At 37.6% G+C, this 17,121-nt stretch overlaps 1 long non-coding RNA gene across 1 annotated transcript in view; it reads right to left on the bottom strand.

The window, feature by feature from the left end:
* LOC112448869 (uncharacterized) overlaps window positions 1-15,673 on the bottom strand; it is a 40,406-nt gene extending 24,733 nt beyond the window's left edge. The window contains exon 1 of the long non-coding RNA XR_009496330.1: window positions 15,518-15,673. This is a non-coding gene — a long non-coding RNA (uncharacterized lncRNA). The remainder of the gene's footprint in view (window positions 1-15,517) is intronic.
* Window positions 15,674-17,121: the final 1,448 nt, after the last annotated feature.

Raw genomic sequence — 17,121 nt, 5'->3', positions numbered from 1 at the left:
GTCGTGTCCAACTCTTTGCGACCCCATGAATTGCAGCATGCCAGGCCTCCCTGTCCATCAACAACTCCCGGAGTTCACTCAGACTCATGTCCATTGAGTCACTGATGCCATCCAGCCATCTCATCCTCTGTCGTCCCCTTCTCCTCCTGTCCCCATCCCTCCCAGCATCAGAGTCTTTTCCAATGAGTCAACTCTTTGCATGAAGTGGCCAAAATACGGGAGTTTCAGCTTTAGCATCATTCCTTCCAAAGAACACCCAGGACCGATCTCCTTTAGAATGGACTGGTTGGATCTCCTTGCAGTCCAAGGGACACTCAAGAATTTCTCCAACACCACACTTCACAAGCATCAATTCTTTGGCGCTCAGCTTTCTTCACAGTCCAACTCTCACATCCATACATGACTACTGGATATAAAGGTCATCTGAGTTAATTCACCCATTTCAGTCCATTTTAGTTCTCTGATTCCAAAAAGGTTGACGTTCACTCTTGCCATCTCCTGTTTGACCACTTCCAATTTGTATTGATCCATGGACCTAACATTCAGGTTCCTATGCAATATTGCTCTTTATTTTTTTTTAAATTTTATTTTATTTTTAAACTTTACATAATTGTATTAGTTTTACCAAATATCAAAATGAATCCGCCACAGGTATACATGTGTTTCCCCATCCTGAACCCTCCTCCCTCCTCCCTCCCCATACCATCCCTCTGGGTCGTCCCAGTGCACTAGCCCCAAGCATCCAGTATCGTGCATCGAACCTGGACTGGCAACTCGTTTCTTACATGATATTTTACATGTTTCAATGTCATTCTCCCAAATCTTCCCACCCTCTCCCTCTCCCACAGAGTCCATAAGACTGTTCTATACATCAGTGTCTCTTTTGCTGTCTCGTACACCGGGTTATTGTTACCATCTTTCTAAATTCCATATATATGCATTAGTATACTGTATTTATGTTTTTTCTTCTGGCTTACTTCACTCTGTATAATAGGCTCCAGTTTCATCCACCTCATTAGAACTGATTCAAATGTATTCTTTTTAATGGCTGACTAATACTCCATTCTGTATATGTACCATCGCTTTCTTATCCATTCATCTGCTGATGGACATCTAGGTTGCTTCCATGTCCTGGCTATTATAAACAGTGCTGCGATGAACATTGGGGTACACGTGTCTCTTTCCCTTCTGGTTTCCTCAGTGTGTATGCCCAGCAGTGGGATTGCTGGATCATAAGGCAGTTCTGTTTCCAGTTTTTTAAGGAATCTCCACACTGTTCTCCATAGTGGCTGTACTAGTTTGCATTCCCACCAACAGTGTAAGAGGATTCCCTTTTCTCCACACCCTCTCCAGCATTTATTATTTGTAGACTTTTGGATCACAGCCATTCTGACTGGTGTGAAATGGTACCTCATAGTGGTTTTGATTTGCATTTCTCTGATAATGAGTGATGTTGAGCATCTTTTCATGTGTTTGTTAGCCATCTGTATGTCTTCTTTGGAGAAATGTCTATTTAGTTCTTTGGCCCATTTTTTGATTGGGTCGTTTATTTTTCTGGAGTTGAGCTGTAGGAGTTGCTTGTATATTTTTGAGATTAGTTGTTTTTCAGTTGCTTCATTTGCTATTATTTTCTCCCATTCTGAAGGCTGTCTTTTCACCTTACTAATAGTTTCCTTTGATGTGCAGAAGCTTTTAAGGTTAATTAGGTCCCATTTGTTTATATTTGCTTTTATTTCCAATATTCTGGGAGGTGGGTCATAGAGGATCCTGCTGTGATGTATGTCAGAGAGTGTTTTGCCTATGTTCTCCTCTAGGAGTTGTATAGTTTCTGGTCTTACATTTAGATCTTTAATCCATTTTGAGTTATTTTTGTGTATGGTGTTAGAAAGTGTTCTAGTTTCATTCTTTTGCAAGTGGTTGACCAGATTTCCCAGCACCACTTGTTAAAGAGATTGTCTTTAATCCATTGTATATTCTTGCCTCCTTTGTCAAAGATAAGGTGTCCATATGTGCATGGATTTATCTCTGGGCTTTCTATTTTGTTCCATTGATCTATATTTCTGTCTTTGTGCCAGTACCATACTGTCTTGATGACTGTGGCTTTGTAGTAGAGCCTGAAGTCAGGTAGGTTGATTCCTCCAGTTCCATTCTTCTTTCTCAAGATCGCTTTGGGTATTCGAGGATTTTTGTATTTCCATACAAATTGTGAAAGTATTTGTTCTAGCTCTGTGAAATATATCGTTGGTAGCTTGATAGGGATTGCGTTGAATCTATAAATTGCTTTGGGTAGTATACTCATTTTCACTATATTGATTCTTCCAATCCATGAACATGGTATATTTCTCCATCTATTAGTGTCCTCTTTGATTTCTTTCACCAGTGTTTTATAGTTTTCTATATATAGGTCTTTAGTTTCTTTAGGTAGATATATTCCTAAGTATTTTATTCTTTCCGTTGCAATGGTGAATGGAATTGTTTCCTTAATTTCTCTTTCTGTTTTCTCATTATTAGTGTATAGGAATGCAAGGGACTTCTGTGTGTTGATTTTATATCCTGCAACTTTACTATAGTCATTGATTATTTCTAGTAATTTTCTGGTGGAATCTTTAGGGTTTTCTATGTAGAGGATCATGTCATCTGCAAATAGTGAGAGTTTTACTTCTTCTTTTCCAATTTGGATTCCTTTTATTTCTTTTTCTGCTCTGATTGCTGTGGCCAAAACTTCCAAAACTATGTTGAATAGTAATGGTGAAAGTGGGCACCCTTGTCTTGTTCCTGACTTTAGAGGAAATGCTTTCAATTTTTCACCATTGAGGATAATGTTTGCTGTGGGTTTGTCATATATAGCTTTTATTATGTTGAGGTATGTTCCTTCTATTCCTGCTTTCTGGAGAGTTTTTATCATAAATGGATGTTGACTTTTGTCAAAGGCTTTCTCTGCATCTATTGAGATAATCATATGGTTTTTATTTTTCAATTTGTTAATGTGGTGTATTACATTGATTGATTTGTGTATATTGAAGAATCCTTGCATCCCTGGGATAAAGCCCACTTGATCATGGTGTATGATCTTTTTAATGTGTTGTTGGATTCTGATTGCTAGAATTTTGTTTAGGATTTTTGCATCTATGTTCATCAGTGATATTGGCCTGTAGTTTTCTTTTTTTGTGGGATCTTTGTCAGGTTTTGGTATTAGGGTGATGGTGGTCTCATAGAATGAGTTTGGAAGGTTACCTTCCTCTGCAATTTTTTGGAAGAGTTTGAGCAGGATAGGTGTTAGCTCTTCTCTAAATTTTTGGTAGAATTCAGCTGTGAAGCCGTCTGGACCGGGGCTTTTGTTTGCTGGAAGATTTTTGATTACAGTTTCAATTTCCATGCTTGTGATGGGTCTGTTATGATTTTCTATTTCTTCCTGGTCGAGTTTTGGAAAGTTGTACTTTTCTAAGAATTTGTCCATTTCTTCCACGTTGTCCATTTTATTGGCATATAATTGTTGATAGTAGTCTCTTATGATCCTTTGTATTTCTGTGTTGTCTGTTGCGATCTCTCCATTTTCGTTTCTAATTTTGTTGATTTGATTTTTCTCCCTTTGTTTCTTGATGAGTCTGGCTAATGGTTTGTCAATTTTATTTATCCTTTCAAAGAACCAGCTTTTGGTTTTGTTGATTTTTGCTATGGTCTGTTTTGTTTCTTTTGCATTTATTTCTGCTCTACTTTTTAAGATTTCTTTCCTTCTACTAACCCTGGGGTCAATATTGCTCTTTAAAGCTTCTGACCTTGCTTCTATCACCAGTCACATCCACAACTGAGTGTTGTTTTTGCTTTGGCTCCATCTCTTCATTCTTTCTTGTGTTATTTCTTCACTGATTTCCAGTAGCATATCAGGCACCTACTGACCTGGGGAGTTCATCTTTCAGTGTCCTAACTCTTTGGCTTTTCATACTGTTTATGGGGTTCTCAAGGCAAGAATACTGAATTGGTTTGCCATTCCCTTCTCCAGTGGACCACATTTTGTCAGAACTCTCTACCATAACCTGTCCATCTTGGGTGGCCCTACACAGCATGGCTTATAGTTTTGTTGCGTTAGACAAGGCTGTGGTCCATGTGATTAGATTGGTTAGTTTTCTGTGACTGTGGTTTTCAATCTGACTGCCCTCTGATGGAGAAGGATAGGAGGCTTATGGAAGCTTCCTGTTGGGAGAGGGGAAAATTGGGCTTGTTCTGATGGGAGGGGCCATGCTCAGTAAATCTTTAATGCAATTTTCTGTTGATGGGTGGAGCTGTGTTCCCTCCCTGCTTTTACCTGGGGGACTTCCCTGGTGGCTCAGAAGGTAAAGCGTCTGTCTACCATGTGAGAGACCTGGGTTTGATCCCTGGGTTGGGAAGATTGCTTGGAGAATGAAATGGCAACCCACTCCAGTACTCCTGCCTTGAAAATCCCATGGATGGAGGAGCTTGGTGCAGGCTACTGTCCATGGGGTTGCAAAGAGTCGGGCACGACTGAGTGACTTCAAACTATGTTGGAGGTAATGAAGATAATGAACAGTATGAAAAGGCAAAATGATAAGATACTGAAAGAGGAACTCCCCAGGTCAGTAGGTGCCCAATGTGCTACTGGAGATCAGTGGAGAAATAACTCCAGAAAGAATGAAGGGATGGAGCCAAAGCAAAAACAATACCCAGCTGTGGATGTGACTGGTGATAGAAGCAAGGTCCAATGCTGTAAAGAGCCATATTGCATAGGAACCTGGAATGTCAGGTCCATGAATCAAGGCAAATTGGAAGTGGTCAAATAGGAGATGGGAAGAGTGAACGTCGACATTCTAGGAATCAGAGAACTAAAATGGACTAGAATGGGTGAATTTAACTCAGATGACCATTATATCTACTACTGCGGGCAGGAATCCCTCAGAAGAAATGGAGTGGCCATCACGGTCAACAAAAGAGTCCAAAATGCAGTACTTGGATGTAGTCTCAAAAACGACAGAATGATCTCTGTTCATTTCCAAGGCAAATCATTCAATATGACAGTAATCAAAGTCTATGCCCCAACTGGTAATGCTGAAGAAGCTGAAGTTGAACAGTTCTATGAGGACCTACAAGACCTTTTAGAACTAACACCCAAAAAAGATGTCCTTTTCATAATAAGGGATTGGAATGCAAAAGTAGGAAGTCAAGAAACACCTGGAGTAACAGGCAAATTTGGCCTTGGAATACGGAATGAAGCAGGCAAAGACTAATAGAGCTTCGCCAAGAAAATGCACTGGTCATAGCAAACACCCTCTTCCAACAACACAGGAGAAGACTCTACACATGGACATCATGAAATGGTCAACACTGAAATCCGATTGATTATATTCTTTGCAGCCAAAGATGGAGAAGCTCTATACAGTCAGCAAAAACAAGACCAGGAGCTGACTGTGGCTCAGATCATGAACTGCTTATTGCCAAATTCAGACTTAAGTTGAAGAAAGTAGGGAAAACCACTAGATCATTCAGGTATGACCTAAATCAAATTCCTTATGATTATACAGTGGAAGTGAGAAATAGATTTAAGGGCCTAGATCTGATAGATAGAGTGCCTGATGAACTATGGATGGAGGTTCATTACATTGTACAGGAGACAGGGATCAAGACCATCCCCATGGAAAAGAAATGCAAAAAAGCAAAATGGCTGTCTGAGGAGGCCTGAAAAATAGCTGTGAAAAGAAGAGAAGTGAAAAGCAAGGGAGAAAAGGAAAGCTATAAGCATCTGAATGCAGAGTTCCAAAGAATAGCAAAAAGAGATAAGAAATCCTTCCTCAGCAATCAATGGAAAGAAATAGAGGAAAACAACAGAATGGGAAAGACTAAAGATCTCTTCAAGAAAATTAGAGATACCAAGGGAACATTTCATGCAAAGATGGGCTCAATAAAGGACAGAAATGGTATGGCCCTAACAGAAGCAGAAGATATTAAGAAGAGGTGGCAAGAATACACAGAAGAACTGTACAAAAAAGATCTTCATGACCCAGATAATCACGATGGTGTGATCACTCACCTAGAGCCAGACATCCTGGAATGTGAAGTCAAGTGGGCCTTAGAAAGCATCACTACGAACAAAGCTAGTTGAGGTGATGGAATTCCAGTTGAGCTATTTCAAATCCTGAACGCTGATGCTGTGAAAGTGCTGGACTCAATGCCAGTGAATTTGGAAAACTCAGCAGTGGCCACAGGACTGGAAAAGGTCAGTTTTCATTCCAATCCCAAAGAAAGGCAATGCCAAAGAGTGCTCAAACTACCACACAATTGCACTTATCTCACACACTAGTAAAGTAATGCTCAATATTTTCCAAGCCAGATTTCAGCAATACATGAACCGTGAACTTCAGATGTTCAAGCTGGTTTTAGAAAAGGCAGAGGAACCAGAGATCAAATTGCCAACATCCACTGGATCATGGAAAAAGCAAGAGAGTTCCAGAAAAACATCTGTTTCTTCTTTATTGACTATGCCAAAGCCTTTGACTGTGTGGATCACAATAAACTGTGGAAAATTCTGAAAGAGATGGGAATACCAGACCACCTGACCTGCCTCCTGATCAATATGTATGCATATCAGGAATCAACAGTTAGAACTGGACATGGAACAACAGACTGGTTCCAAATAGGAAAAGGAGTACGTCAAGGCTGTATATTGTCACCCTGCTTATTTAACTTCTATGCAGAGTACATCATGAGAAATGCTGGGCTGGAAGAAGCACAAGCTGGAATCAAGATTGCCAGGAGAAATATCAATAACCTCAGATATGCAGATGACACCACCCTTATGGCAGAAAGTGAAGAACTAAAGAGCCTCTGGATGAAAGTGAAAGAGGAGAGTGAAAAAGTTGGCTTAAAGCTCAACATCCAGAAAACTAAGATCATGGCCTCTGGTCCCATCACTTCATGGTAAATAGATGGGGAAACAGTGGAAACAGTGTCAGACTTTATTTTTTTGTTCTCCAAAATCACTGCAGATGGTGATTGCAGCCATGAATTTAAAAGATGCTTACTCCTTGGAAGGAAAGTTATGACCAACCTAGACAGCATATTCAAAAGCAGAGACATTACTTTGCCAACAAAGGTCTGTCTAGTCAAGGTTATGGTTTTTCCAGTCGTCATGTATGAATGCGAGAGTTGCACTGTGAGGAAAGCTGAGTGCCAAAGAATTGATGCTTTTGAACCGTGGTGTTGGAAAAGACTCCTGAGAGTCCCTTGGACTGCAAGGAGATCCAACCAGTCCATTCTGAAGGAGATCAGCCCTGGGATTTCTTTCGAGGGAATGATGCTGAGGCTGAAACTCCAGTATTTTGGCCACCTCATGTGAAGAGTTGACTCATTGGAAAAGACTCTGATGCAGGAGGCATTGCAGGCAGGAGGAGAAGGGGACAACAGAGGATGAGATGGCTGGATGGCATCACTGACTCAATGGATGTGAGTCTGAGTGAACTCTGGGAGTTGGTGATGGACAGGGAGGCTTGGCGTGCTGCAATTCATGGGGTCGCAAAGAGTCAGACACGACTGAGCGACTGAACTGAACTGAATGAAGATTATGGTGACTTCCTTCAAAAGATCCCATGCATGTACGGCTACACTCAGTGCCCCCAACCCTTCAGCAGGCCACCACTGACCCACACCTCCACTGCAGACTCCTGGACACTCACAGGGAAGTCTGGGTCAGTCTTTTGTGAGGTCACTGATCTTTCTCATGAGTCCTGGTGCACACATAGTTCTGTTTGTGCCCTGCAAGAGTCTACTTCCCAGTCCTCTGTAAGTTCTGGCAGCTCTATGGTGGGGTTAATGGAGACCTCCTCCAAGAGGGCTTATGCCATACCCAAGTCTGCTATACCCAGAGCCTCTGTCCCTGCAGCAGTCCACTGCTGACCAGTACCTCCACAGGAGATGCTCAAACACAGTTCTGTCTCAGTCTCTCTGGGGTCCTTGGGTCCTGGTGCACACAAGGTTTGTTTGAGCCCTCTGAGGGTTTCTGGTGGGAATGGGGTTTAATTCTAAATGCAAATTCACCCCTCCTACCATCTTTCTGGGGCTTCTCCTTTGCCCTTGGACATGGGGTATCTCCTCACATCCACTCCAATGCCTACAGTCTTACTGGGGTTTCTCTGGCATCCAGAAAAGCGCAGCCGCCACTCCTGACCTTGGAAGTGGGGTATCTCCTCATGGAGAGGAGATATCTTTCTCTGTGATATATCTTTATATCTTTCTCCCTGATCTAAAGAAACAAATGGATTATAATATAGTTGGATGGGTGTTTCAGGCTCTTGATATCATTTAGTTGCAACCTGATTTTTTAAAAGCTTTTTAAAAAGTGTACTTGTCTTACAAATTGAATCTTCATGAGAATGGAAGTGAAGCTCTAGAAACAATTCAAATCCCACCTATACTTTTACCAATCTCTATACCTCCCCTATTCATCTCAAAATAAGATACTTATTTTTTTTCTTCTCATACTTGAAGTTAATATTCTGTTTCAAAGAAAGAAAATCATGAATGTTATGTTAAAAACACTTTAAAAAATAATTCAAGGTGATGAACAGGGAGAAGGAAAAGTCATGTTAAGAAAAAGACTAGAAGAGAGGTAATTTGGAGATACATTAGGAAATCATATAATTCATCATCAAAAGGCAAGGAAGTAGGAAAAAATTCTGAAAGGAAGATTTTTATTCCAGGTGCTAACCTTTCTATTTTAAATTAGTCAATTTATTCAAAACCTCTTCAGTCCTAGAAAGTGCAGTGTTAATTATTTTGTTTTTCTGGCAATCTTATTCCCAGTCTCAAAAGTCTTTATAACAATGATTAAGTTGTCATATACATATACATATCCCCTGTTTTGAGTACCAATTTATTCCCAGGCAATTGATATTTTAGGGAACAATTTGAGCATAATGTGAATTTTACATTTGCTTATGCATGACTATATCTGTGAGAAATACTAGATGAATGGAGAAGCATATTCTCAGCTGAACTGGTTTGGGTAAGAACACACAAAATTCATACACATACACACAGGCACACACATCTGATGTCTTCCAGCTGCCTCAGTTCATGTGTATTAAGCACCACACCCAACTGGATCTGGTACTACAACTTTCCCTATGACTTTTGTTAATCCTTCTACCTCTTCACAATCACACACAAACTGCAACCTCTCTGTTTTTTCTGTGCACAAGACAACTTCAGTCCTTTCTAAGGTAAATACCCTGTTTATTTATATAGTTTTAAACTAGGCAACATATGTAAAACTGTTCTACCGAATTTATTAGATTCTTTTTTTTTTTTTAAATATTGATTCAGCTGTACCAGATCTTAATTATGGCAAGGGAGATTTTTTTAGCTATGGCATGTGGGATCTAGTTGCCTGACAATGGGTTGATCATGGGGCCCCTGCATTGGGGGCATAGAGTCTGAGCCACTGGACCATCAGGGAATCCCAAATTCATTAGGTTTGTTTTTTTTTTTTTTGCATAGACTCAATAGTTTTTTACTGAAGAAATTCTCTGAACAAAGTGAGTTTCAGAAACACATATGTCTCATTATCACAGAACTGACTGTATGGTATATCTTACCAGCTAAGACTCTGCTATCTCCTTTTCTTGCTCTATGGTCATTTCGCCATACTTATAAAGTTTTGACTGAGATGCTTGCCATAAATAAATGTAAGACTTTTGCCTTTCATTACTGTGAGTTTAGCTAACAAGTCATTTTGCTAGTCTAAATTCTAGATCCGTTGTGCTTTTTCCATTGTTCAACTGAGAGCTCATTTGGCAGCCAATAGACTCAGCTATTAGGAGACAAGTTATACTTTGAGACTATATACTATGAGTATTTGTAGAACTTTATGGTATGGTCTTGCCTCATGTTTTCTAATAAAAAACACTGGAAATCTGCCTCTCCAGTGTTCACGTGAATAGAACCCAACATTACTCAGAGCAGACAAATATCAATTGTGAGATTTCAAAATCGATAACCTCTTGATTAGAATTCAGTCAAAGTATTCATCACTGCCCAGTTGATGTGTCATTTGGATGTATTCAATACTGTTAAGTAACTTCAGCTACATTTTCCCCTCTTAAAATAAGCTTGTGATACCCTTAATAGGTAATTTTAAAGTCTTTATTTTTGATATTTTCAACAATTATTTTTAAGGTAATATTGGGATATGTTAGATGACTTGAGTTCAGATATGTGGAAGATAATAATAATTGCTATTTCCTAAGCACTGTCTTAACAATTGTTAAAAAATAACAGATAACAAAATCTCTTCCTTTTACCTGTGAGAAGAGCCAAGTCACCTTAAAGTAATTTGTCTAAATTTATGTAACCAGTGAAGAAGCTTGGGTTTTGAACCCAGGCACTCTGGTCCCTGAGTATGTGGACTTAATCATTATACTAAGCCTTTAATTGGGAAGAATTGAACATGTTCTTTTCCTTACTGGGAAACACAGCTTGCTTGGTGATATTATGATATCAAGTTGGTCACTTGGTTTAGCTCCTAAACCTTTAACCAGCAAATTTTGAGTAAGAGTAGGATGATAACAGTTAGTCTATTTTCCCCAAAACTTTAACGCTTCATCTATATAACCCTCTTATTTCACTAACTAGAGTCTGGGCCAGACATAACTCTTTCTGTACTTAAGAACTACTTGGTTACATCGGTACTCACCTTGATATAACTATATTTTACCTCAATGAAGATGGTGGATAATAGCCTAGATCTGTCATTTAACCATAGAAAGTCACTCCTTAACATTCTTTCTCTAGATTTTACAACCTAAATTCTTCTCATTACCCTACAAATATTTGGCTTTCTGTTTTTGAAAACTCTTTCTTTTTTTGTCCATTTCTCTACTACTTCATGTTCTACTTTAAATGATGTTTCCTTTAAAACATATGAATTTAGAATCCTTTCTCTTTTTTGAAACTGCATTGTAATGAATATTAAATTATATGGGCCATAACTAGGATCTACCAATTATTTCTCACCTAGAGAGTTTAATTGTACATGAATTAGATATTAAAAGACCAATTATCATAGTGAAAAAAAAAAAAAAACACTGGAGTTTGTAAGAATAAAAAGACTAAAGAGCTTGATTATGGAACAACAACATACTTGTTGCATGGGCCATTAACTATTTGTGCGGAGTTGAATACATTGCTTCTTTTATTTGATCTCAGTTGCTTTTCTATAAAATGATTTGGACTAATTGTTCTATATTGTCACTCTCAGATGAACATTTATTTATGACTGGATTTTCATATCATCTTAGTTGTAGTGTAGTATGATTTTGTTAATAGAGAAGGTATTTTGCTATTAATCCAATGATAACTCATTATTGTTTTCCTTTCCATGTCTAAGAATCTTTGTGCCATTAAGAAGTTTTTAATTTGGTTTTATCCTCAAGGACTGATTTTACTTAAAATTTCTTTGGTCTTTGGATGATTTCTAATTGACTAAGATCATTCCTTTTTTCTCCTATTATTTTAAAAAGCTATATGGAATTAAGTGAATTTTTTCTGTGTTTTCATTCAAACACTGATAGTGATTAAGACATGTCAATTTTTCCTGACTTTCATGGACTGGGAATAAAAAGGTGACGGGCTCTTTCAGAATGATCCATGATTTGGCAGACGCAAAACATATAATAGATTAGTTTTGTTCTTTGTTCTCACTGCACTCCAAGGCTGGGCCATCACATGCCAGAAACAAGATTTTCCACAGTCCTTTGAACAACTTCAATACATTTCATTTAAGTGCATATTACTATAGTCTCAACATTCATAAAATGAAGGTTTTAAGCTTTAACTTGTTCAGTTTTATTTATAACTAGTACAATTAAAGCCTTTGTGAGCTATATTCTAATAAATTTTTTTATATTTAGAAAGATGAAAATGAATATTAAATAAATTTATATTTCATAGTCATCTTAATAAGGGAGAATGTTGTATCCATTAAAAAGAAAAGGATGTTATATATAATGGAAAGAATACAGCAGGAATAAACTATTAGAAAGCACAGAGAAATCACAGAATGTGTAAATGAATAGGAAACTGGTATAAAAAGATATCAACAGACATTGATTTTCAAAATGAAAATGCCCACTGAGTGCCCCAGCCCAATGAATGGGAAAATACTCACATCAAAGGATATAGTTGTGAAATTTCAAAATAATGGGGACAAAGGAAATATCTTTTAAAAACTTCTAAGGTAGGAAAAATCAGGTCCCATACAAAGGTGAGCAATTATCATTGGCCTGGCAAATTCTGCAATATAAAACATGACAATTCCATGTCACATTGCATGGAAATAAGGTGGAGAGGCACTATTGAAACATGTGCTTTCTCTCCTAGTTTGGCTCAGCATCCAATGTAAGCCTAAGACAACAGTGAATATGATCAGAGAATGTGGAAAACTTGGTGAGATGAGCCAAATAGAGTCACATCTACTGAACACAAGTCTAACCGGGGAACACAGAGATTCAAGACACAGACACTAAGCATATTGAAAGAAGTCTTTCTGGTGAAGCTTTAGCTTATACTGCAAGAGCAAAGAAGAAACTGCCATTTAGATGAAACCTCAATGAAGCAAAGCCTTGGAACTTAGTCTCAGTATATTTTTAAACACTCTCTGTGTGTGTGTGCACATGCACATGCTTGGAAAGAGAGCAGGCAGTAGGTTATTTTTTTTTTTTTTGATGAAGGAAACTGTTAAAGGAAAGAATATAAAATAAAGAAGAGAAATGAAAAGCAAAAGAGAAAGGGAAAAGTATACCCAATTAAATGCAGAGTTTCAGAGAATGGTGGCGAGATAAGGCCTTCTTAAGTGAGCACTGCAAAGAAATAGAGGAAAACAGTAGAATGGGAAAGGCTAGAGACCTCTTTAAGAAAACTGGAGATACTAAGGGACTATTTCATGCAAGGATGGGTATGATAAATGACAGAATGGTAAGGACTTAACAGAGGCAGAAGAGATTAGGAAGAGGTGGCAAGAATACACAGAACTATGCAAAATTGTTTTAATAACCTGGATAACCAGGATGTTGTAATCACTTACCTAGAGCCAGACATCCTGGAGTGTGAAGTCAAGTGGGACTTAGGAAACATTACTATGAACAAAGCTAGTGGAAGTGATGGAATTCCAGCTGAGCTATTTCAAATCCTAAAAGATGATACCATTAAAGTGCTGCACTCAATATGTCAGCAAATTTGGAAAACTCAGCAATGGTTATAGGACTGGAAAAACTCAGTTTTAATTCTAATCCCAAAGAAGGGAAATGCCTAATAATGTTCACACTACCATATAATTGTGCTCATTTCACATGCTAGCAAGTTTATGCTCAAAATCCTTCAAGCTAGGCTTCAGCAGAACATGAACCAAAACTTCCAGATGTTCAAGCTGGTTTTAGAAAAGGCAGAGGAACCAGAGATCAAATTGCCAACATTTGTTGGATCATGGAGAAAGCAAGGAATTTCCAGTAAAACATCTACTTCTGCTTCATTGATTACACTAAACACTTTGACTTTGTGGATCACAACAAACTGTGGAAAAATACTTAAACTTATGGGATACCAGACTGCCTTATCTATTTCCTGAGAAACTGAAGCACAAGATGGAATCAAGTTTGCAGGGAGAAATATCAGTAAACCCAGATATGCAGATGATACCGCTCTAATGGCAGGCAGTGAAGAAGAACTGAAGAACCTCTTGATGAGGGTGAAAAAGTAGAATGAAAAAGTTGGTTTGAATATCAACATTAAAAAGTATGATATCATGGTATCCAGCCCATCACTTCATGTCAAATAGAAGGGGAAAAAGTGGAAGCAATGATAGATTTTATTTTCTTGGGCTCCAGAATCACTGTGGATGGTGACTGCAGCCATGAAATGAAGAGACACTTGCTCCTTGGAAGGAAAGCTATGGCAAAAGTAGACAGCATATTAAAAAGCAGTGGAATCACTTTACTGACCAAAATCTGTAGAGTCAAAACTGGTTTTTACAGTAGTCATATATGGATGTGAGAGTTGGACCATAAAAAAAAGCTGGGCACTGCAGGATGATGCTTTCAAATTGTAATGTTGGTGAAGACTCTTGAGAGTCCCTTGGACTGGAAGGCAATCAAACCAGTCAATCAAACTTGAATATTCATTGAAAGGACTGGTGCTGAAGCTGAAGCTCCAATACTTCGGCCACCTGATGTGAAGAGCCATCTCGGAGAGCAGCCACGCAGACATGAGGTGGACTCAGTGTCACCTATGCCCAAAAGACTGTGGATCGCTCGTGTTTGCCTTTTCTCAGGTTTAAGTGTGTCTCTAAAAAATAAAGACTACAAGATTTCAAACCTATCTTTTCTCAGAATTAACTGGCAGTACAGGTAAATTTACTCAAAATCAGATTTTCTTTTTTTTTCCTACATTGGAGGATTCATGAGGTTTCGTTCTGATTCTGATTCTTTCTAACTTCCTACCATACAGAATCATCACTATCATTAGAATCCAAATACCCCTATCAGAACTTCACAGCAATACACTCTGCTCTGCCTCCCTCTGGTGCCCTCCTCAGGCCTGTGCTTCAGAGCCTTTTGAAATTCCCAAGGACATAGTTCATTTTCATAAATACAAAATGTGACAGAAATTTCAACAAGAGCCCCATGACATTGGCTGCTGTCAGAAAAAAGGCCTAATTGGTCTATCTGCTAAAGTGTATGCTCAGAATGCAGCCCTAGATGAAATCTCAAAGGCTGGTTTTTGAAAGACCTGCTGAATTGAGTCAGGGCAAGGGGAAGCGGGGGGTGGGGAGGTGGTTGGCAATGTATATTTTAAGAAGAGAATCTGGAAATTGAAGTGTGATTTAAAGTTGGATTTTTTTATGTTCCTTTTTTTCACATGTAGAGAAATAATGAGCTTTTTCCAAGTATGACTGCCATGTTTCCATTGTCAATAGTATGAGATATGATGCTATAATTTTCCATCATCTAACTTATGCCAGCAGTTCTGCATTTTGAAATACAGAGTAATTATTCTCTATACAGGCTCTTCATTTTGTGTTCCATATGGGATTAACTGGAAATAATATTTTAAAATTTTAGGTATCTGGAAAAGTAACAAAGAAAATGAAATAAGATCTGAAAAGCAGTTTAATGCCTTTGAGGGAAAATAAATGACAGAAAAATTTGAATACTCAATGGGAAGGTAAAGCTTGTAGAAAAATATTGCTGCAGGGTATACCTAAATGAGAAATAATAAATTAGGGTATTGAAATAAAACATTTTTTACAAAGAACAACTGCAAACTGGAAAATATTTCATATTTCCCATTATGGTTGAGCCTATTGTTTTCAAAGTTACTGATGAGACTTAAAACAGACTATCACTTTTCAAATTATTTAAATCTGTATAACCTTGGAGCTCTAATCCATTTGCATTTTACCATCTGCTTTGCGTGCTTCTTAATTTAATATGTATATCTCAGAATTGATTCAACTTACAAGCTCCTTATGAGGAAGACATGTGCTACTACTGATTGCAGAGATGATGATATTCAACAGCCTGTACAACATAAATCTGAAAGGACAGAATGGAAAGAACACTAGACAAAGAGTAAAATTCTATTCAGTGATATCATAATTACGAACTCACTTTGTGACCTTGAAAAACATATCTAAACCCTCCAGGCTTCTATTTTCACGTGTACAATGGATTAGACCACCTTTATAAGACCTTTGCCAACTCCAGAATTCTCAAATATATCATCTTATTGAGGGAAGGAATGATCATTTCAATTAAGAAATAGACATGAGCCACTGGCTCTTCTCCCCTCCTTTAATAATTTTATTTAGGAAAGTGTTTGCAAAAGTTTCAAATGAAAAATTGCAGTCTTATTACAAATATAACTAGAGATAAATATTAAAAACTTAATATCAAAGCTCAAAACTAATAAAAATGAGCCATAAAAAATGAAAATTAAATATATCAGTAATTACAATAACTGTAAATATAAGTAAATTCACTGATGAGAACCTCTTACTAAGAGAGAGACTTACCATTCAATACAAAAGCAAAACTTAATCCAGCTATAAGCTAATTTTAGGAGACATCCCTATGATACAAAAATATAAAAAAATTGAAAAGTAAGAAATGGAAAATATATATTTAAACACCTCCAATGGAGGGTATGGGGAGGGAGGAGGGAGGAGGGTTCAGGATGGGGAACACAAGTATACTTGTGGTGGATTCATTTCGATATTTGGCAAAACTAATACAATATTGTAAAGTTTAAAAATAATATAAAATTAAAAAAACAGTTGTGTTAGCAATATTATTAAAATGGATAGACTTCAAAGACAAATTATTGGTAGGGATAATGAATTATCATTTAATAATAAAAGGAAAAATTTGTCATGAAATTGCCAAGTTCTGAACCTTGAATACATCCATTAATATAATCTCAAAATATATATGGGGTAAACATTCACAGAATTGTCTAGGAAAATTGCCAAAGAAGAATTCTAATAAGCCATTTTTATACACTGATAATCAGGCAATTTAAAAACAACCTGAACTTAGAAACCTGAAGCCAACATTGAGAAAGTCTATAGACTTTTCCATGGCAGTGTAGCCTATTAACAAACCCTTGTATACAGTTTGCGCATGTCTCCATTTGCAATGGTATATTTTACATTATACTAGTAAATATCATAAATGTCCAGATCATAAGAAAGCTCCATAAGGCTCCCCAGACGTGGTCGTATTTGATTGTGATGGCCAAAGAGAGAGCAGAAAGGATGGGATTTTAAATGTATTTTTATGTGATTTGATGAATGTATGTATCTGTGTAACCACCACTAAAATTGATATACAGAATATTTCTGTCACCTCAACATTTCTATTACTTTTGGGTCCCAAGTAGCCATTGATAAGCTTTCTGTCATTTTATATTTTCTAGAGGTTCACAGAAATGGTATCATATAGCTTATACTTTTATGTATCTGGTTTCTTTCATTTGGCATGCTGTTTTTGGATTCAGCCACTTTACTGTCTTAGTTCTTTTATTCCTTGGAGTAGTATGATACAAACTCATTTCCACTTGCCT

This window comes from Bos taurus, chromosome 11 (genome assembly GCF_002263795.3).
Source record: "Bos taurus isolate L1 Dominette 01449 registration number 42190680 breed Hereford chromosome 11, ARS-UCD2.0, whole genome shotgun sequence".
NCBI lineage: Eukaryota > Metazoa > Chordata > Mammalia > Artiodactyla > Bovidae > Bos > Bos taurus.
This window is presented reverse-complemented; position numbering and strand designations above follow the sequence as displayed.